Source organism: Salmo salar, chromosome ssa14, assembly GCF_905237065.1.
Source record: "Salmo salar chromosome ssa14, Ssal_v3.1, whole genome shotgun sequence".
In the NCBI taxonomy this organism is placed as follows: domain Eukaryota; kingdom Metazoa; phylum Chordata; class Actinopteri; order Salmoniformes; family Salmonidae; genus Salmo; species Salmo salar.
Genome location: NC_059455.1, coordinates 9,134,507 through 9,147,646, shown reverse-complemented (window position 1 = coordinate 9,147,646; position 13,140 = coordinate 9,134,507). Strand labels below are relative to the sequence as shown.

The window sequence follows — 13,140 nt, the reverse complement described above, 5'->3', positions numbered from 1 at the left end:
TCCCTCCACAGCCTCATAGAGGCTCTAGATACTTTTGCTATCCTCTCTGGATTAAAACCAAATTATGATAAGTGTACTATATTACATATTGGATCACTAAAAAATTCAAATTTTAAATTACCGTGTCATTTACCAATAAAATGGTCTGAAGGGATGTGGACATACTCGGTATACAAATCCTCTCACTCCAATACATTTTTATAGAAAGTTAGCAAAAATAGATAAGATCTTGCCACCATGGAAAGGAAAATACCTGTTTATTTGTGGAAAGAAATCCCCCTGATTAACGCTTTAGTCATATCACAGTTTACCTATTTGCTTATGGTTGCTTTTTAAATTATATGAACAAAAAATATTCCATTTTATTTGGAATGGCAAGCCAGACAAAATTAAAAGGGCCTATTTATATAACGAATATGAATTCGGAGGGCAGAAATGATTAAATATTAAAGCATTAGACCTCTCACTAAAGGCATCACTCATATAAAAGTTATACTTAAATCCAAACTGATTCTCTAGTAAATTGGTAGGAATGTCTCCCCCATGTTCAAGAATGGCCTTTTTCCCTTTATTCAGATTACAACTGCTCACTTTCGGTTTGAAAAGGAAATAATCTCCAAAATATCGTTATTTTTTAAACAAGCTTTAGAAAGTTGGTTGCAATTTCAGTTTAATCCACCTGAAAAGACAGAACAAATAATACAACAAACATTGTGGTTAAATTCAAATACACTAATTGATAAAAAAAAAAAAAGTACATATTTTTCGATGAAATGTTTAAAAAAGGTATAATTTTAGTGAATGATATCATAAATAGGACTGGTGGAGTTATGTCACACATGCAGCTAACACAGACATATGGAAATGTCTGCTCTACCCAAAATTACAACCAACTAATTGCAGCATTACCACAAAAATGGAAGAGGCAAGTAGAAGGAGAAAAAAGTAAGGAACTTGTCTGTCGGCCCTGCATTAAAGAACATAAATGGTTAAAGAAAAGTGTGATAAATAAAAACATATACCAATTTAATTGAAAGACCAAAAAAATCGACAGATGTGCCATTTAAATTGCAAAATAGTTGGGAAGAGATTTTCGATGTACCCATTCCATGGCACATGGTTTATGAATTGACACGCAAAACAACGCCGGATTCAAAACTTCACATTTTTCAATTAAATTACTATACAAAATTTTTGCAATGAATAGAATGTTATATATATGGGGGATATAATCTTCCCAGCTCTGCAGATTTTGCTGTGAGGAGGCAGAGTCAATGGTTCAGTACTTTTGTGAAGCATCACAGCACAGTTGAAAAATATATGGCAAATAGAAATCCAAAATGGATGGTGTTAAGAGATAGATGGGAGGGGTTGAATGGAGCTGAAGGTTGGGACTAATAATAAGATAGCCAATGTAAAACATATGGGGTCTGTAAAATGTATATAGGTTAAGAAATTTTGTGAAATAGCACAGTTACAAATAGAAATCAAACTGGATGGACATCAGAAATAGAGGAAGGACTAAAAACAAACAAAATATATCTATTGTAAAATAGATTGTGTCTGTAAAATGTGTATAATATGTATAACCTGAAGGAAGAAGCCTAAGAGTTGTTGTTTATTAGTTTACTCCAATTGGGGGAAGGGTGGTAGGGTTTGCGGGGAATAATAAAGGTATATTCCAAAAAAAGTATGTATATCTATATAGGTATGTGTATGTATATATGTGTATATGTATGAATGTTTATGTATGCCTATGCATATGTATGGGTATGTACATGTATGTATATGGATATATATATTTACCAAAAAAGATATGGGGAATTGGAAATGATGCAGACAATTACATTGATGGAAGCAACAATCTTTCCACAATATTAAGCAGATCCACCCCTAAGGAAAAAAAATAAAAAACCACTAAGCTAAGGACCCTGGGACTAAACACCTCCCTCTGCAACTGGATCCTGGACTTCGTGACGGACCACCCCGGGTGGTAAGGGTAGGCAACAACACGTCTGCCACGCTGGTCCTCAACACTGGGGCCCCTCAGGGATGCGTGCTTAGTCCCCTCCTGTATTCCCTGTTCACCCTAACGACTGCGTGGCCAAACATGACACAACAGTGGTAGGCTTGATTACCGACAATGATGAGATGGCCTATAGGGAGTTGGTCAGAGACCTGTGGTGCCAGGACAACATCTCCCAAATGTGTGAGCAAGACAAAGGAGCTGATCGTGGACAACAGGAAAAGGCGGGCCGCACAGGCCCACATTGACATTGATGGGGCTGTAGTGGAGTGGATCGAGAGTTTCAAGTTCCTTGGTGTCCACATCACCAACAAACGATCATGGTCCAAACACACCAAGACAGTTGTGAAGAGGGCACTGACAACACCTATGCCCCCTCAGGAGACTGAAAAGATTTGGCATGGGTCCCCAGATCCTCAAAAAGTGGTACCATAACGCCAAGTCTAGGACCAAAAGGCTCCTTGACAGCGTCTACCCCCAAGCCATAAGACTGCTGAACAATTACTCAAATGGCCACCGGACTATTTACATTAACACCCCCCCATTTGTTTTTACACTGCTGGTACTTGCTGTTTATTATCTATGCAAAGTCACTTTACCCCTATGTTCAAATTACCTTGACTAACCTATACCCCTGCACATTGACTTGGTACCGGTACCCCCTGTATATAGTTATTGTTATTTTATTGAGTTACTTTTTATACATTTTGCTATAGTTTATTTGGTAAATATTTTCTTAACTCTTTCTAGAACTGCATTGTTGGCTAAGGGTTTGTAAGTAAGCCATTCACAGTGCATGTGACAAATGAAGTTTGATTTGATTATGACAAAACAATGGATAAATGTTTCCTAGTTGTGCAAAGTTGGTAGAATATTATTCAAAGTGATCAGCAACTGCAATGGCTGACAAATGTGCTTCCACCAAGTATTAACTCTGGGGTGTGAAAACATACGCCATCAAGACATCTTCACTTTTATTTATTTTTGTCACACTTTCTATAATTTTTCTAACACTTTGAAAATATGAAGTAGGATGTGTAGATCGGTAGGAGAAAAATCCAGATGTACAGTATGCTTTATTCCTATTTAATTTGAAGGCAACAAAATGTGAAGAGGGTGTGCAGACTTTCACTAGGAACTGTAAGACAGGAACACAATCACCACATTTGTACAACCAAAGACAATACAGAAATGGAAGAAATGGCAGTAGTGATCAATTTATACACCCCATTGAGCCTGTGAGAAATCTAGCTACGGCGGCCATTCTGTGCCAAAACTGAGGCCAAGCCCCCTCCAGGGTTGGTAGTTGGCATCATACAGTGTTGTAATCAGGGCAACTGGAAAAACCAACACCCTGACACAGTTTAATGTGTGGACACAGCGAAGAGCTCAGGGCCTATGTCCCCTGGAGGGATCCCATGTTGGTACAGTTTAAGGTGACTTTGAAGCACAGGTGGAAAAACGTAATACCGGGGACACATAGGGTGTGGGTGCAGGATTTTTTTTTTTACAATAGTTCTGTCCATTTAGGGTACCGCTTGTGACTCAAGGGCACCCCCAGAAGCAAAAGTTCTGTACAGACACTTTAAACTAACTGTCCAGTGAAAATCGCATTTTTAAAAGTTAATATTCTATTAAAGCAGCCTTTCTTACAGTATGAGTCGCGGACATGTTAATGGTGGGAGTAAAAACATATACAGTACATGACCAAAAGTGCTCGTCGAACATCTCATTCCAATATCATGGACATTAATATGGAGTTGGTCCCCCCTTTGCTGATATAACAGCCTCCACTCATCTAGGAAGGCTTTCCACTAGATGTTGGAACATTTCTGCAGGGACTTGCTTCAATTCAGCCAGAAGAGCATTAGTGAGGTCACACACTGATGTTGGGCAATTAGGCCTGGTTCGGAGTCAGTGTTCCAATTCATCCCAAAGGTGTTCGATGGGGTTGAGGTCAGGGCTCTCCGCAGGCCAGTCAAGTTAATCCACACCGATCTCGACAAACCATTTCCGTATGAACTTCGGTTTATGCACTGGTGCATTGTCATGCTGAAACAGGAAAGGGCCTTCCCCAAACTGTTTCCACGAAGCACAGAATCGTCTAGAATGTCATTGTGTGCTGTAGCATTAAGATTTCCCTTTACTGGAACTAAGAAGCCTAGCCCGAACCACGAAAGACTGCCCCAGACCATTATTACTCATCCACCAAACTCTACAGTTGGCACTATGCATTCGCACAGGTAGCGTTCTCTTGGCATCTGCCAAACCCAGATTCGTCAGACCACTCCAGAGTTCAATGGCGACGAGCTTTACACCACTCCAGCCGAGGCTTGGCATTGTGCATGGTGATGTTAGGCTTATGTGCGGCTGCTCGGCCAAGGAAACCCATATCATGAAGCTCCCGACGAACAGCTGACGTTGCTTCCAGAGGCAGTTTGGAAGCTACATGCTTCAGCACTCGGCGGTCCCATTCTGTGAGCTTGTGTGGCCGTTGTTGAGACATTTCCACTTCAGAATAACCGCACTTACTGTTGACCGGGGCAGTCTAGCAAGGCAGAAATTTGACGAAGTGACTTGTTGGAAAGGTGGCATCCAATGACGGTGCCGTGTTGAAAGTCACTGAGCTCTTCATTAAGGCCATTCTACTGCCAATGTTTGTCTATGGAGATTGCATGGCTGTGTGCTCAATTTTATACACCTGTCAACAAAGGGCTGAAATAGCCGAATCCACACATTTTTGACACTACCGGTCAAAAGTTTGGGGTCACTTAGAAATGTCCTTGTTTTTGAAAGAAAGCACATTTTCTGTCCATTAAAATAACATCAAATTGATCAGAAATACAGTGTAGACATTGTTAATGTTGTAAATGACTATTGTAGCTGCATTTTTTATGGAATATCTACATAGTTGTACAGAGGCCCATTATCAGCAACCATAATTCCTGTGTTCCAATGGCACGTTGTGTTAGCTAATCCAAGTTCATCATTATAAAAGGCTAATTGATCATTAAAAACTGTTGTCCTGATAAACCTCTCTAGGGTAGGTGGCACCAAATCGTCCCACCTACGTAACAGCCAGTGTAATCCCGTGGCGCGTTATTCAAAAACCAAAAAAATGCAAAAACTTCAATTTTTCAAACATATGACTATTTTACACCATTTTAAAGACAATTCTCTCGTTTATCTAACCACACTGTCCGATTTCAAAAAGGCTTTACAACGAAAGCAAAACATTAGATTATGTCAGCAGAGTACCCAGCCAGAAATAATCAGACACCCATTTTTCAAGCTAGCATATAATGTCACATAAACCCAAACCACAGCTAAATGCAGCACTAACCTTTGATGATCTTCATCAGATGACAACCCTAGGACATTATGTTATACAATACATGCATGTTTTGTTCAATCAAGTTCATATTTATATCAAAAAACAGCTTTTTACATTAGCATGTGACTAGCATGTGACTAGCATTCCCACCGAACACTGCCGGTGAATTTACTAAATTACTCACGATAAACGTTCACAAAAAGCATAACAATTATTTTAAGAATTATAGATAAAGAACTCCTCTATGCACTCGATATGTCCAATTTTAAAATAGCTTTTCGGTGAAAGCACATTTTGCAATATTCTCAGTAGATAGCCCGGCATCACAGGGCTAGCTATTTAGACACCCAGCAAGTTTAGCACTCACCAAAGTCAGATTTACTATAAGAAAAATGTTATTACCTTTGCTGTCTTTGTCAGAATGCACTCCCAGGACTTCTACTTCAATAACAAATGTTGGTTTGGTTCAAAATAATCCATAGTTATATCCAAACAGCGGCGTTTTGTTCGTGCGTTCAAGAAACTATCCGAAAGGGTAAATAAGGGTGACGAGCATGGCGCAATTCGTGACCAAAAAATTCTAAATATACCATTACCGTACTTCGAAGCATGTCAACCGCTGTTTAAAATCAATTTTTATGCCATTTTTCTCATAAAAAAGCGATAATATTCCGACCGGGAATCTGCGTTTAGGTAAACAGACGAAAGAAAATAAAGCATTCGGTCGACTCGGGCACGCGCCTAAGCCCATAGTACTCTGATCGGCCACTTGCCAAAAGCGATAATGTGTTTCAGCCAGAGGCTGCCTCGATATCGTTCAGCTTTTTCCCGGGCTCTGAGAGCCTATGGGAGCCGTAGGAAGTGTCACGTTAGAGCAAAGATCCTCAGTCTTCAATAAAAAGAGCCAAGATGAAACACACCTTGTCAGACAGGCCACTTCCTGCATGGAATCTTCTCAGGTTTTGGCCTGCCATTTGAGTTCTGTTATACTCACAGACACCATTCAAACAGTTTTAGAAACTTTAGGGTGTTTTCTATCCAAAGCCAATAATTATATGCATATTCTCGTTACTGGGCAGGAGTAGTAACCAGATTAAATCGGGTACGTTTTTTATCCGGCCGTGTCAATACTGCCCCCTAGCCCTAACAGGTTAAAGAAGCAATAAAATGGATATTCTGGCCAGCACAGTCACCGGATCTCAACCCTATTGAGCTGTTGTGGGAGCAGCTTGACCGTATGGTACGTAAGAAGTGCCCATCAAGCCAATCAAACTTGTGGGAGGTGCTTCAGGAAGCATGGGGTGAAATCTCTTCAGATTACCTCAAACAAATTGGCAACTAGAATGCCAAAGGTCTGCAAGGCTGCAATTGCTGCAAATGGAGGATTCTTTGACGAAAGCAAAGTTTGAAGGACACAGTTATTACTTCAATTAAAAAATCATTATTTATAACCATGTCAACATCTTGACTATATTTCCTCTTCATTTTGCAACTAATTTCATGTATGTTTTCATGGAAAACAAGGACATTTCTTAGTGACCCCAAACTTTTGAATGGTAGTGTATAGAGTGTACTTACTGTTGGGAATTGTAGCATATACAAGCTGCAGTTTCGAAATGTGGTTGAGCATCAGCAGTTTCTCTCTTGTTACAGTATGTCAGTCACTGACAGTCACTTAATTAGACATGTCAGATAACAATTTTTAGGTAGGTAAATTAGTCTAGCCAGCTATCATGGCCGAATGCCGACCGGGCATGAAGGGCACGTGCCCAGGGGCCCTGACCTCCAGGGGGCCCCCATTGCTTTCTCACTCAGACATCATATTGTGTGTATGTACAGTACTGATTGATGCTACTGACTGTAAATGTAATATATGAACATGTAAATGATAAATGTAGGCCTGGAATAGTAGGTCTCTGTGTTGTTTCTCTTAGTAGAGTTAGTACAGAACCTTTTAGTTCTATTTCTGGGTAGAATGGCAGGAAATTAGCTGTAAAACCGCAAAAACTATTTCTCTGCCTCATGGCATAATGTGTAGATTTGCAGGAAATATGCTTTAAACATCAACATTTTCTTTACGTCTCATGGCAAAATGTGACTCGTTTCAGGAAACTAGGCATATGTCGCATGTCACTACTTCACAGGAGATGCATTTTAACGTAAACAGGAAGACCGGGCAACAATGGCATCCGTGACAGAGAGGGAGAAGCGTTCATTCTTGTATACGGGTAAGAGAGTCTTGCTAGCTACATTTTCAGATATTATACGTTTCTAATTTTGTCAGAAAGTCATTTTCATTGCAAGTTAAAGCTAGCTAGCAAGCTACATGTCTAAACAAAAGACTCCACAGTGCAAGTAACCATTTCACTGTACCGTTTTACACCTTCTGTATCCTGTGCATGTGACAAATAAACTTTGATTTTATTTGATATAGTGTGTGTTTACCAGAAACAAACATTTGTGGGTTACGATAGGGTCTAAAAAAATTAAAATCCTCCATGTTCATGAAAAACTGCTCAATAATTGGTTTCAAGTTCGTAACCCAGACACGGTGTCTCCCGTCATGCTGAACTAGCGGCATGCCGGATAGGGCCTAAAAATGTATTTTCGGCCACGTTCATGAAAAAGTGCTCAAAAATATGTTTCAAATTCATAACCCAGAAAGGTAATGTGAAGAACAACATGACCTGCACCAAAGTCAGATTAGGATATAACGTTAGGCCAACGAGATATTGTCCAAGTTCTACAATTCTCCAGTAGAATGCCCTGCTTTTATTACGTCACATTCGCAACCGTATTTTCTGTAATTAGCTCGCCATTAACTTGTAAATAAGGATCTTGTTGTGAGCTTATTTTCCTGTAATATTGAATACAAATTAGCTAAAGTTAAGAGGTTGTCAGCTTTGTGATATGGTCATCATTTGAACTGGCTAGCCAGCTAACTTAAAGTTAGCTACCTAGCTAACAAACTAGAAACGAAACAAATCGTTGTTTAGAAAGTTGCTTTTAGTTGCCTGGTTTGCTAGATTGACATATACTAAATACATTTTTAAAGAGACAGGTTTATTGGTGTTAAAATGCTATTTTGGATCACCAGGCTGCTGACGTCATGAAGCCTGCCGTTTTTGTGTTTATACTTTTCATAACGACAACGACAAGTTTAATGTCGGACGACAATAGAATGTACATGATGTCACTCCGACAACTGCATACAGACATGTTGATAGAAGTAGTATACACCAGCCTTTAGTCTTGAAATCTTTGGTTGTACACTACCATACTCACTGTTTAGCACATGGCCTCACATGTGAATCCTTAAAGAAATGGGTGGGGCTAAGGCTTAAGAGGCTGTGAACGAAGATCAACTTCCAATTACTTTTCCATTGTTCCTCAACTGTAGTGTATGATATACAGTTTTCAATCTCTGACTATCTACTTTTATCCAATGTAAAAAAACACAATTTCAAATTTTTCTACATAAGACCGAATCGAATGTGTAGGATTTCATGAAATTAACTATAAAACTAAAATGTTTCTCTCTGATATCAAGAAGGGGGCCACAAAAATGTTTGGCCTGCGAAATGGAGGCCCGCCCCAACAAAGGAGGCATGTTTTCATGCGCTTGTGTCCCAGGAAAATACTGAATTTCTAATTTGGGGCCCATACTGTAAAAGTTGTGTTAAAGAGATTGTACGAATTGGAATTGCAGGGGGATTTTTTATATATATTTGCAGGACATAACATATCATAGGAAATGGATTATGTTCTACACCACTGGTTCTCAATCCTGGTCCTGGGGACCCAAAGGGGTGCACATTTTTGTTTTTGCCCTAGCGCTACACAGCTGATTCAAATGATCAACTCATCAAAAGGCTTTGATGATTTGAATCAGCTGTGTAGTCCTAGGGCAAAAACAAAATTGTGCACCCCTTTGGGTCCCCAGGACCAGGATTGAGAACCACTGTTGTACACAATCGTGCACCATTTTCAGGAACCCATTTTGGCTACTTTCAAAATGACTGGCTGAAATTATATAAAACCCAAACACATCTTCAACTCATACCCAAGTAATGTTGTTGACTATACTCGTATTTGTGGCCAAAGCACAAATTAGAGGAAAAAAACACTTAAAAAACCCCAACTCAAACTTGTATCTCAAACAGACCTTTTCAAAAATTATTGCTATTTCCTCATAGAACACGTCGTCTTGTTGGCTCATTGGCTGAGCTGGCTAATCAGCAGTCTACTTGCATGAAAACTTTTTATGACCGGTATACACCCACACCATTCTGTTGTTGGGGTACACACAAACTATTCCAACACAGAAAAGCTGCTTTTTAACATGCCTAATACATTTATTTTATAGAAATCTGGAAACACTGGACAGTTACTTTAAGGGATTATTTTGAATCATGACCTGTAACTGGGTCTCATGGAGAAGTTAAAAACATTTCCCACTCAGTAACATGTTAATATATTTATTTTTTACCTTCTAAATATAGTTTTGTTAAGTGCATTGAATCCAAATGCAGCCTATGAAGAAGCGTTTGTGTTTGAAAACACAGTAACCAAGTTTGACTTAACAGGGCCTGTAGGCAGACAGTGCTGTAGAAGCATGGAAACGGAATTAATCATTTAACTATAGTATTACTGAATCATGAGGTCAATTTTATTCAGCTGTTTTGATGTAGGCCTAGTTTAAGCCAAGCACAATAAGTAGACAAAAACAGCCTCGGACAGGCCTTAGACACTTCTGGGATGCATCTCAATAGTCTACCATGGCTTACTCTCTTTGTTTCCTTCATTTGCACTGACATGAAAGAGCGGGACACGTGGGACGAATTGGGCATCTACCCCATTGCGTTCACCAATGTCCAATGTTTTTTTAAGGCCAGTGAAAAAAAGAGAGGGCACATGGGGATGAAGCTGCTTTAGACTGTTGAGACGCACCCAGTTTTCCCTTACCCGCTCCACTCAAGATTCTTTAATGGACAACTTAATAAAACATTGTACAGTAACACTGCACTGAATAGCAGTCAACTGGCCTCAGAGAAACCATAGGCAAGACCCTCTCTCTCTCTCTACTTCAGAATGCATCTCACAGCATCTCTATTTCTGGCCAGTGTGCCTATCTGTTACCTAAGACCTTTCAATCCCATAGAGCACCTTGCTATTCAAATGGGCACTGAGGCTCACACTACCATGGCTCTCAATGATGAATGGAGAGAAAGCCTAACATCTCAATTGTATTAGAGCCTAAGAGCTGCCAGCTTGGCACGCACGTCTACAAATGATTCAGTCCATAGCTTCACAAATAATCTGTATCTATAAACCATTATACACTTCTAATGTGAGCCATTCAATCAGCAAACCTAAGCAACATACAATATAATACAGTATTTGTTTGACAACACAAAACATATGCAATCAACTCATTTCAGACCATGTATGTGTATGTGTTTTGTTAACAACACCTACCATGTTGACATAATGTTTAAAGAAATATAACAACCAGAGAATAGACCAACTCATGTCACAATAAAAACACTATTTAATTTGCGCCATACAGAATGTTTTGATAATGTCCTCTTAATATGATAGGTGATCAGTGAATGGGCCACTGATTCAAACACATTCACATTATTTCAGCCAACACAAAAGACTTGAATAGAATACACTAGAGCTCACCGAATTCTAGCACAGTTACTATCAGCCACAACCTCAGTAGGCATAACCTTGAGACAAGACTATTAACTAATTACACACCCATCACGAGAGAGAGAGAAACACACACACACACACACACAACCCTGCCGAGCCGGACGTCTGCCTCATTGTGCTACACAGCTGTGGTGTGAACATCTATCCCTCCCTTACAAATCAATCCACACACACACATTGGCATCTGACAGAGCCACGTCACACTACAGATAGAAAAAAACATACGGTAGCCTAAGCACCAAAACACAGAGATGCTCAAGATAGTTAGATACCCACTAGAGCTTATTACCAAGCTATAGCACCCAAAATACTGCCTTGCAGAAGGGCATAAATAGGTAGGAGAAGAGAGGGAGGAGATGGAGGATAAAAAGGAGGAGCGGGGGGGGGCACAGATAATTACCTTCCATCATGATTGCAGATTTTCATTCCTCTGTCCCCCTCCACGGATGGAGGGAGACGAACAGATGGATAGAGAGACAGACAGGCGGATGGAGAAACCCGAGATATTCCAAGTGGCTAAATGATGCCGGGTCTAGGGCATTGCTAATTGCCGAACGGCTCCCAAGTGAAGCGGAACGTCGTTGCTCCCTCCTCCTCCACCCCTTGAGCCCAGACACCAGCACACCGGGGGTGGGGGAGGTAGCCAGGCAGGCTGTCGGGCCGACGGAAGAGGCAGAGACAGAGGCCCAGGGAAGGTGTAGACAATTGGGGGAAGGGCCCAGCGCGTTAGGCCTCAGTCGCCCCAACAGCACTGACACACGCCATCAACGAGAGGTGGATGCTGAGGTGGAAAGGCAAAGGAGAAAAACACAAAGCGAGAGAGGCAGACTGAGAGAGAGATAGAGAGCAATGGAGGGAGTGAGTATGCTGCTTGCTGATGTCACACCTGCGCTGAGCCAATCCCGGCACTCCGGCAGTCATCTGCTTTGTCACATGGCTTCTGTCCCCTGATGCCTTAACTCTTTAGCTTGGACTGTTAGCAGATATATTGTAGCCTATACATACAATTCCACACTCATTGCATTTTTCTTTTTTTATTGTATCTGCTAATACAGCAACATAACACAGGGATGCTTAAAATACATATCAACAGTATGTGGACAATTCTACATGCACCTAGTATATTCAGTTTTTTGTCCAGATGTGAAATCCTACCAAGGACGCATATCTTGATTTCTTCATGAGTGTGTGTCTGTATAAATGTTTGGTATGCATGTATGCTTCAACGGTATGCTTATTCACATCAGTATGTTTGTTGCTCTGTTTTCGCATCACAGGATGGCAATCCTTTATGCCAATGTCGCATTGTCAACAATCATCAGCACACAAACGGAGAAGGGTAGTGAGGACATCACACATACCTCAGCTTGACAGAGAAAGAGAGGGAGATTCGTCTATTAGGTACGTTAGAAGGAGGATTCAAATGTGTATGTGGGAAGGGATAAGGGTATTTATTTGGAATTGGGGTAATTGTCATGGGACAGTTTAGCTCAGAGGCATTCTATAAATAAAATAACCATTCCCTTATCGAAAATAACACATACACTTAGGTTGGAGTCATTAAAACTCGTTTTTCAACCACTCCACAAATTTCTTGTTAACAAACTATAGTTTTGGCAAGTCGGTTAGGACATCTACTTTGTGCATGACACAAGTCATTTTTCCAACAATTGTTTACAGACAGATTATTTCACTTAATTCACTATATCACAATTCCAGTGGGTCAGAAGTTTACATACACTAAATTGACTGCTTTTAAACAGCTTGGAAAATTCCAGAAAATGTCATGGCTTTAGAAGCTTCTGATAGGCTAATTGACATAATTTGAGTCAATTGGAGGTGTACCTGTGGATGTATTTCAAGGCCTAGCTTCAAACTCAGTTCCTCTTTGCTTGACATCATGGGACAATCAAAAGAAATCAGCCAAGACTTCAGAAAAAAAAATCGCAGACCTCCACAAGTCTGGTTCATCATTGGGAGCAATTTCCAAACGCCTGAAGGTACCACATTCATCTGTACAAACAATAGTACACAAGTATAAACACCATGGGACCACGCA

The 13,140-nt window shown here is 40.3% G+C and overlaps 1 pseudogene; it reads right to left on the bottom strand.

Moving 5' to 3' along the window:
* Positions 1-12,015, bottom strand: part of LOC106568723 (SH3-containing GRB2-like protein 3-interacting protein 1) — a 36,620-nt pseudogene extending 24,605 nt beyond the window's left edge.
* Between the last annotated feature and the right edge of the window lie 1,125 nt (positions 12,016-13,140).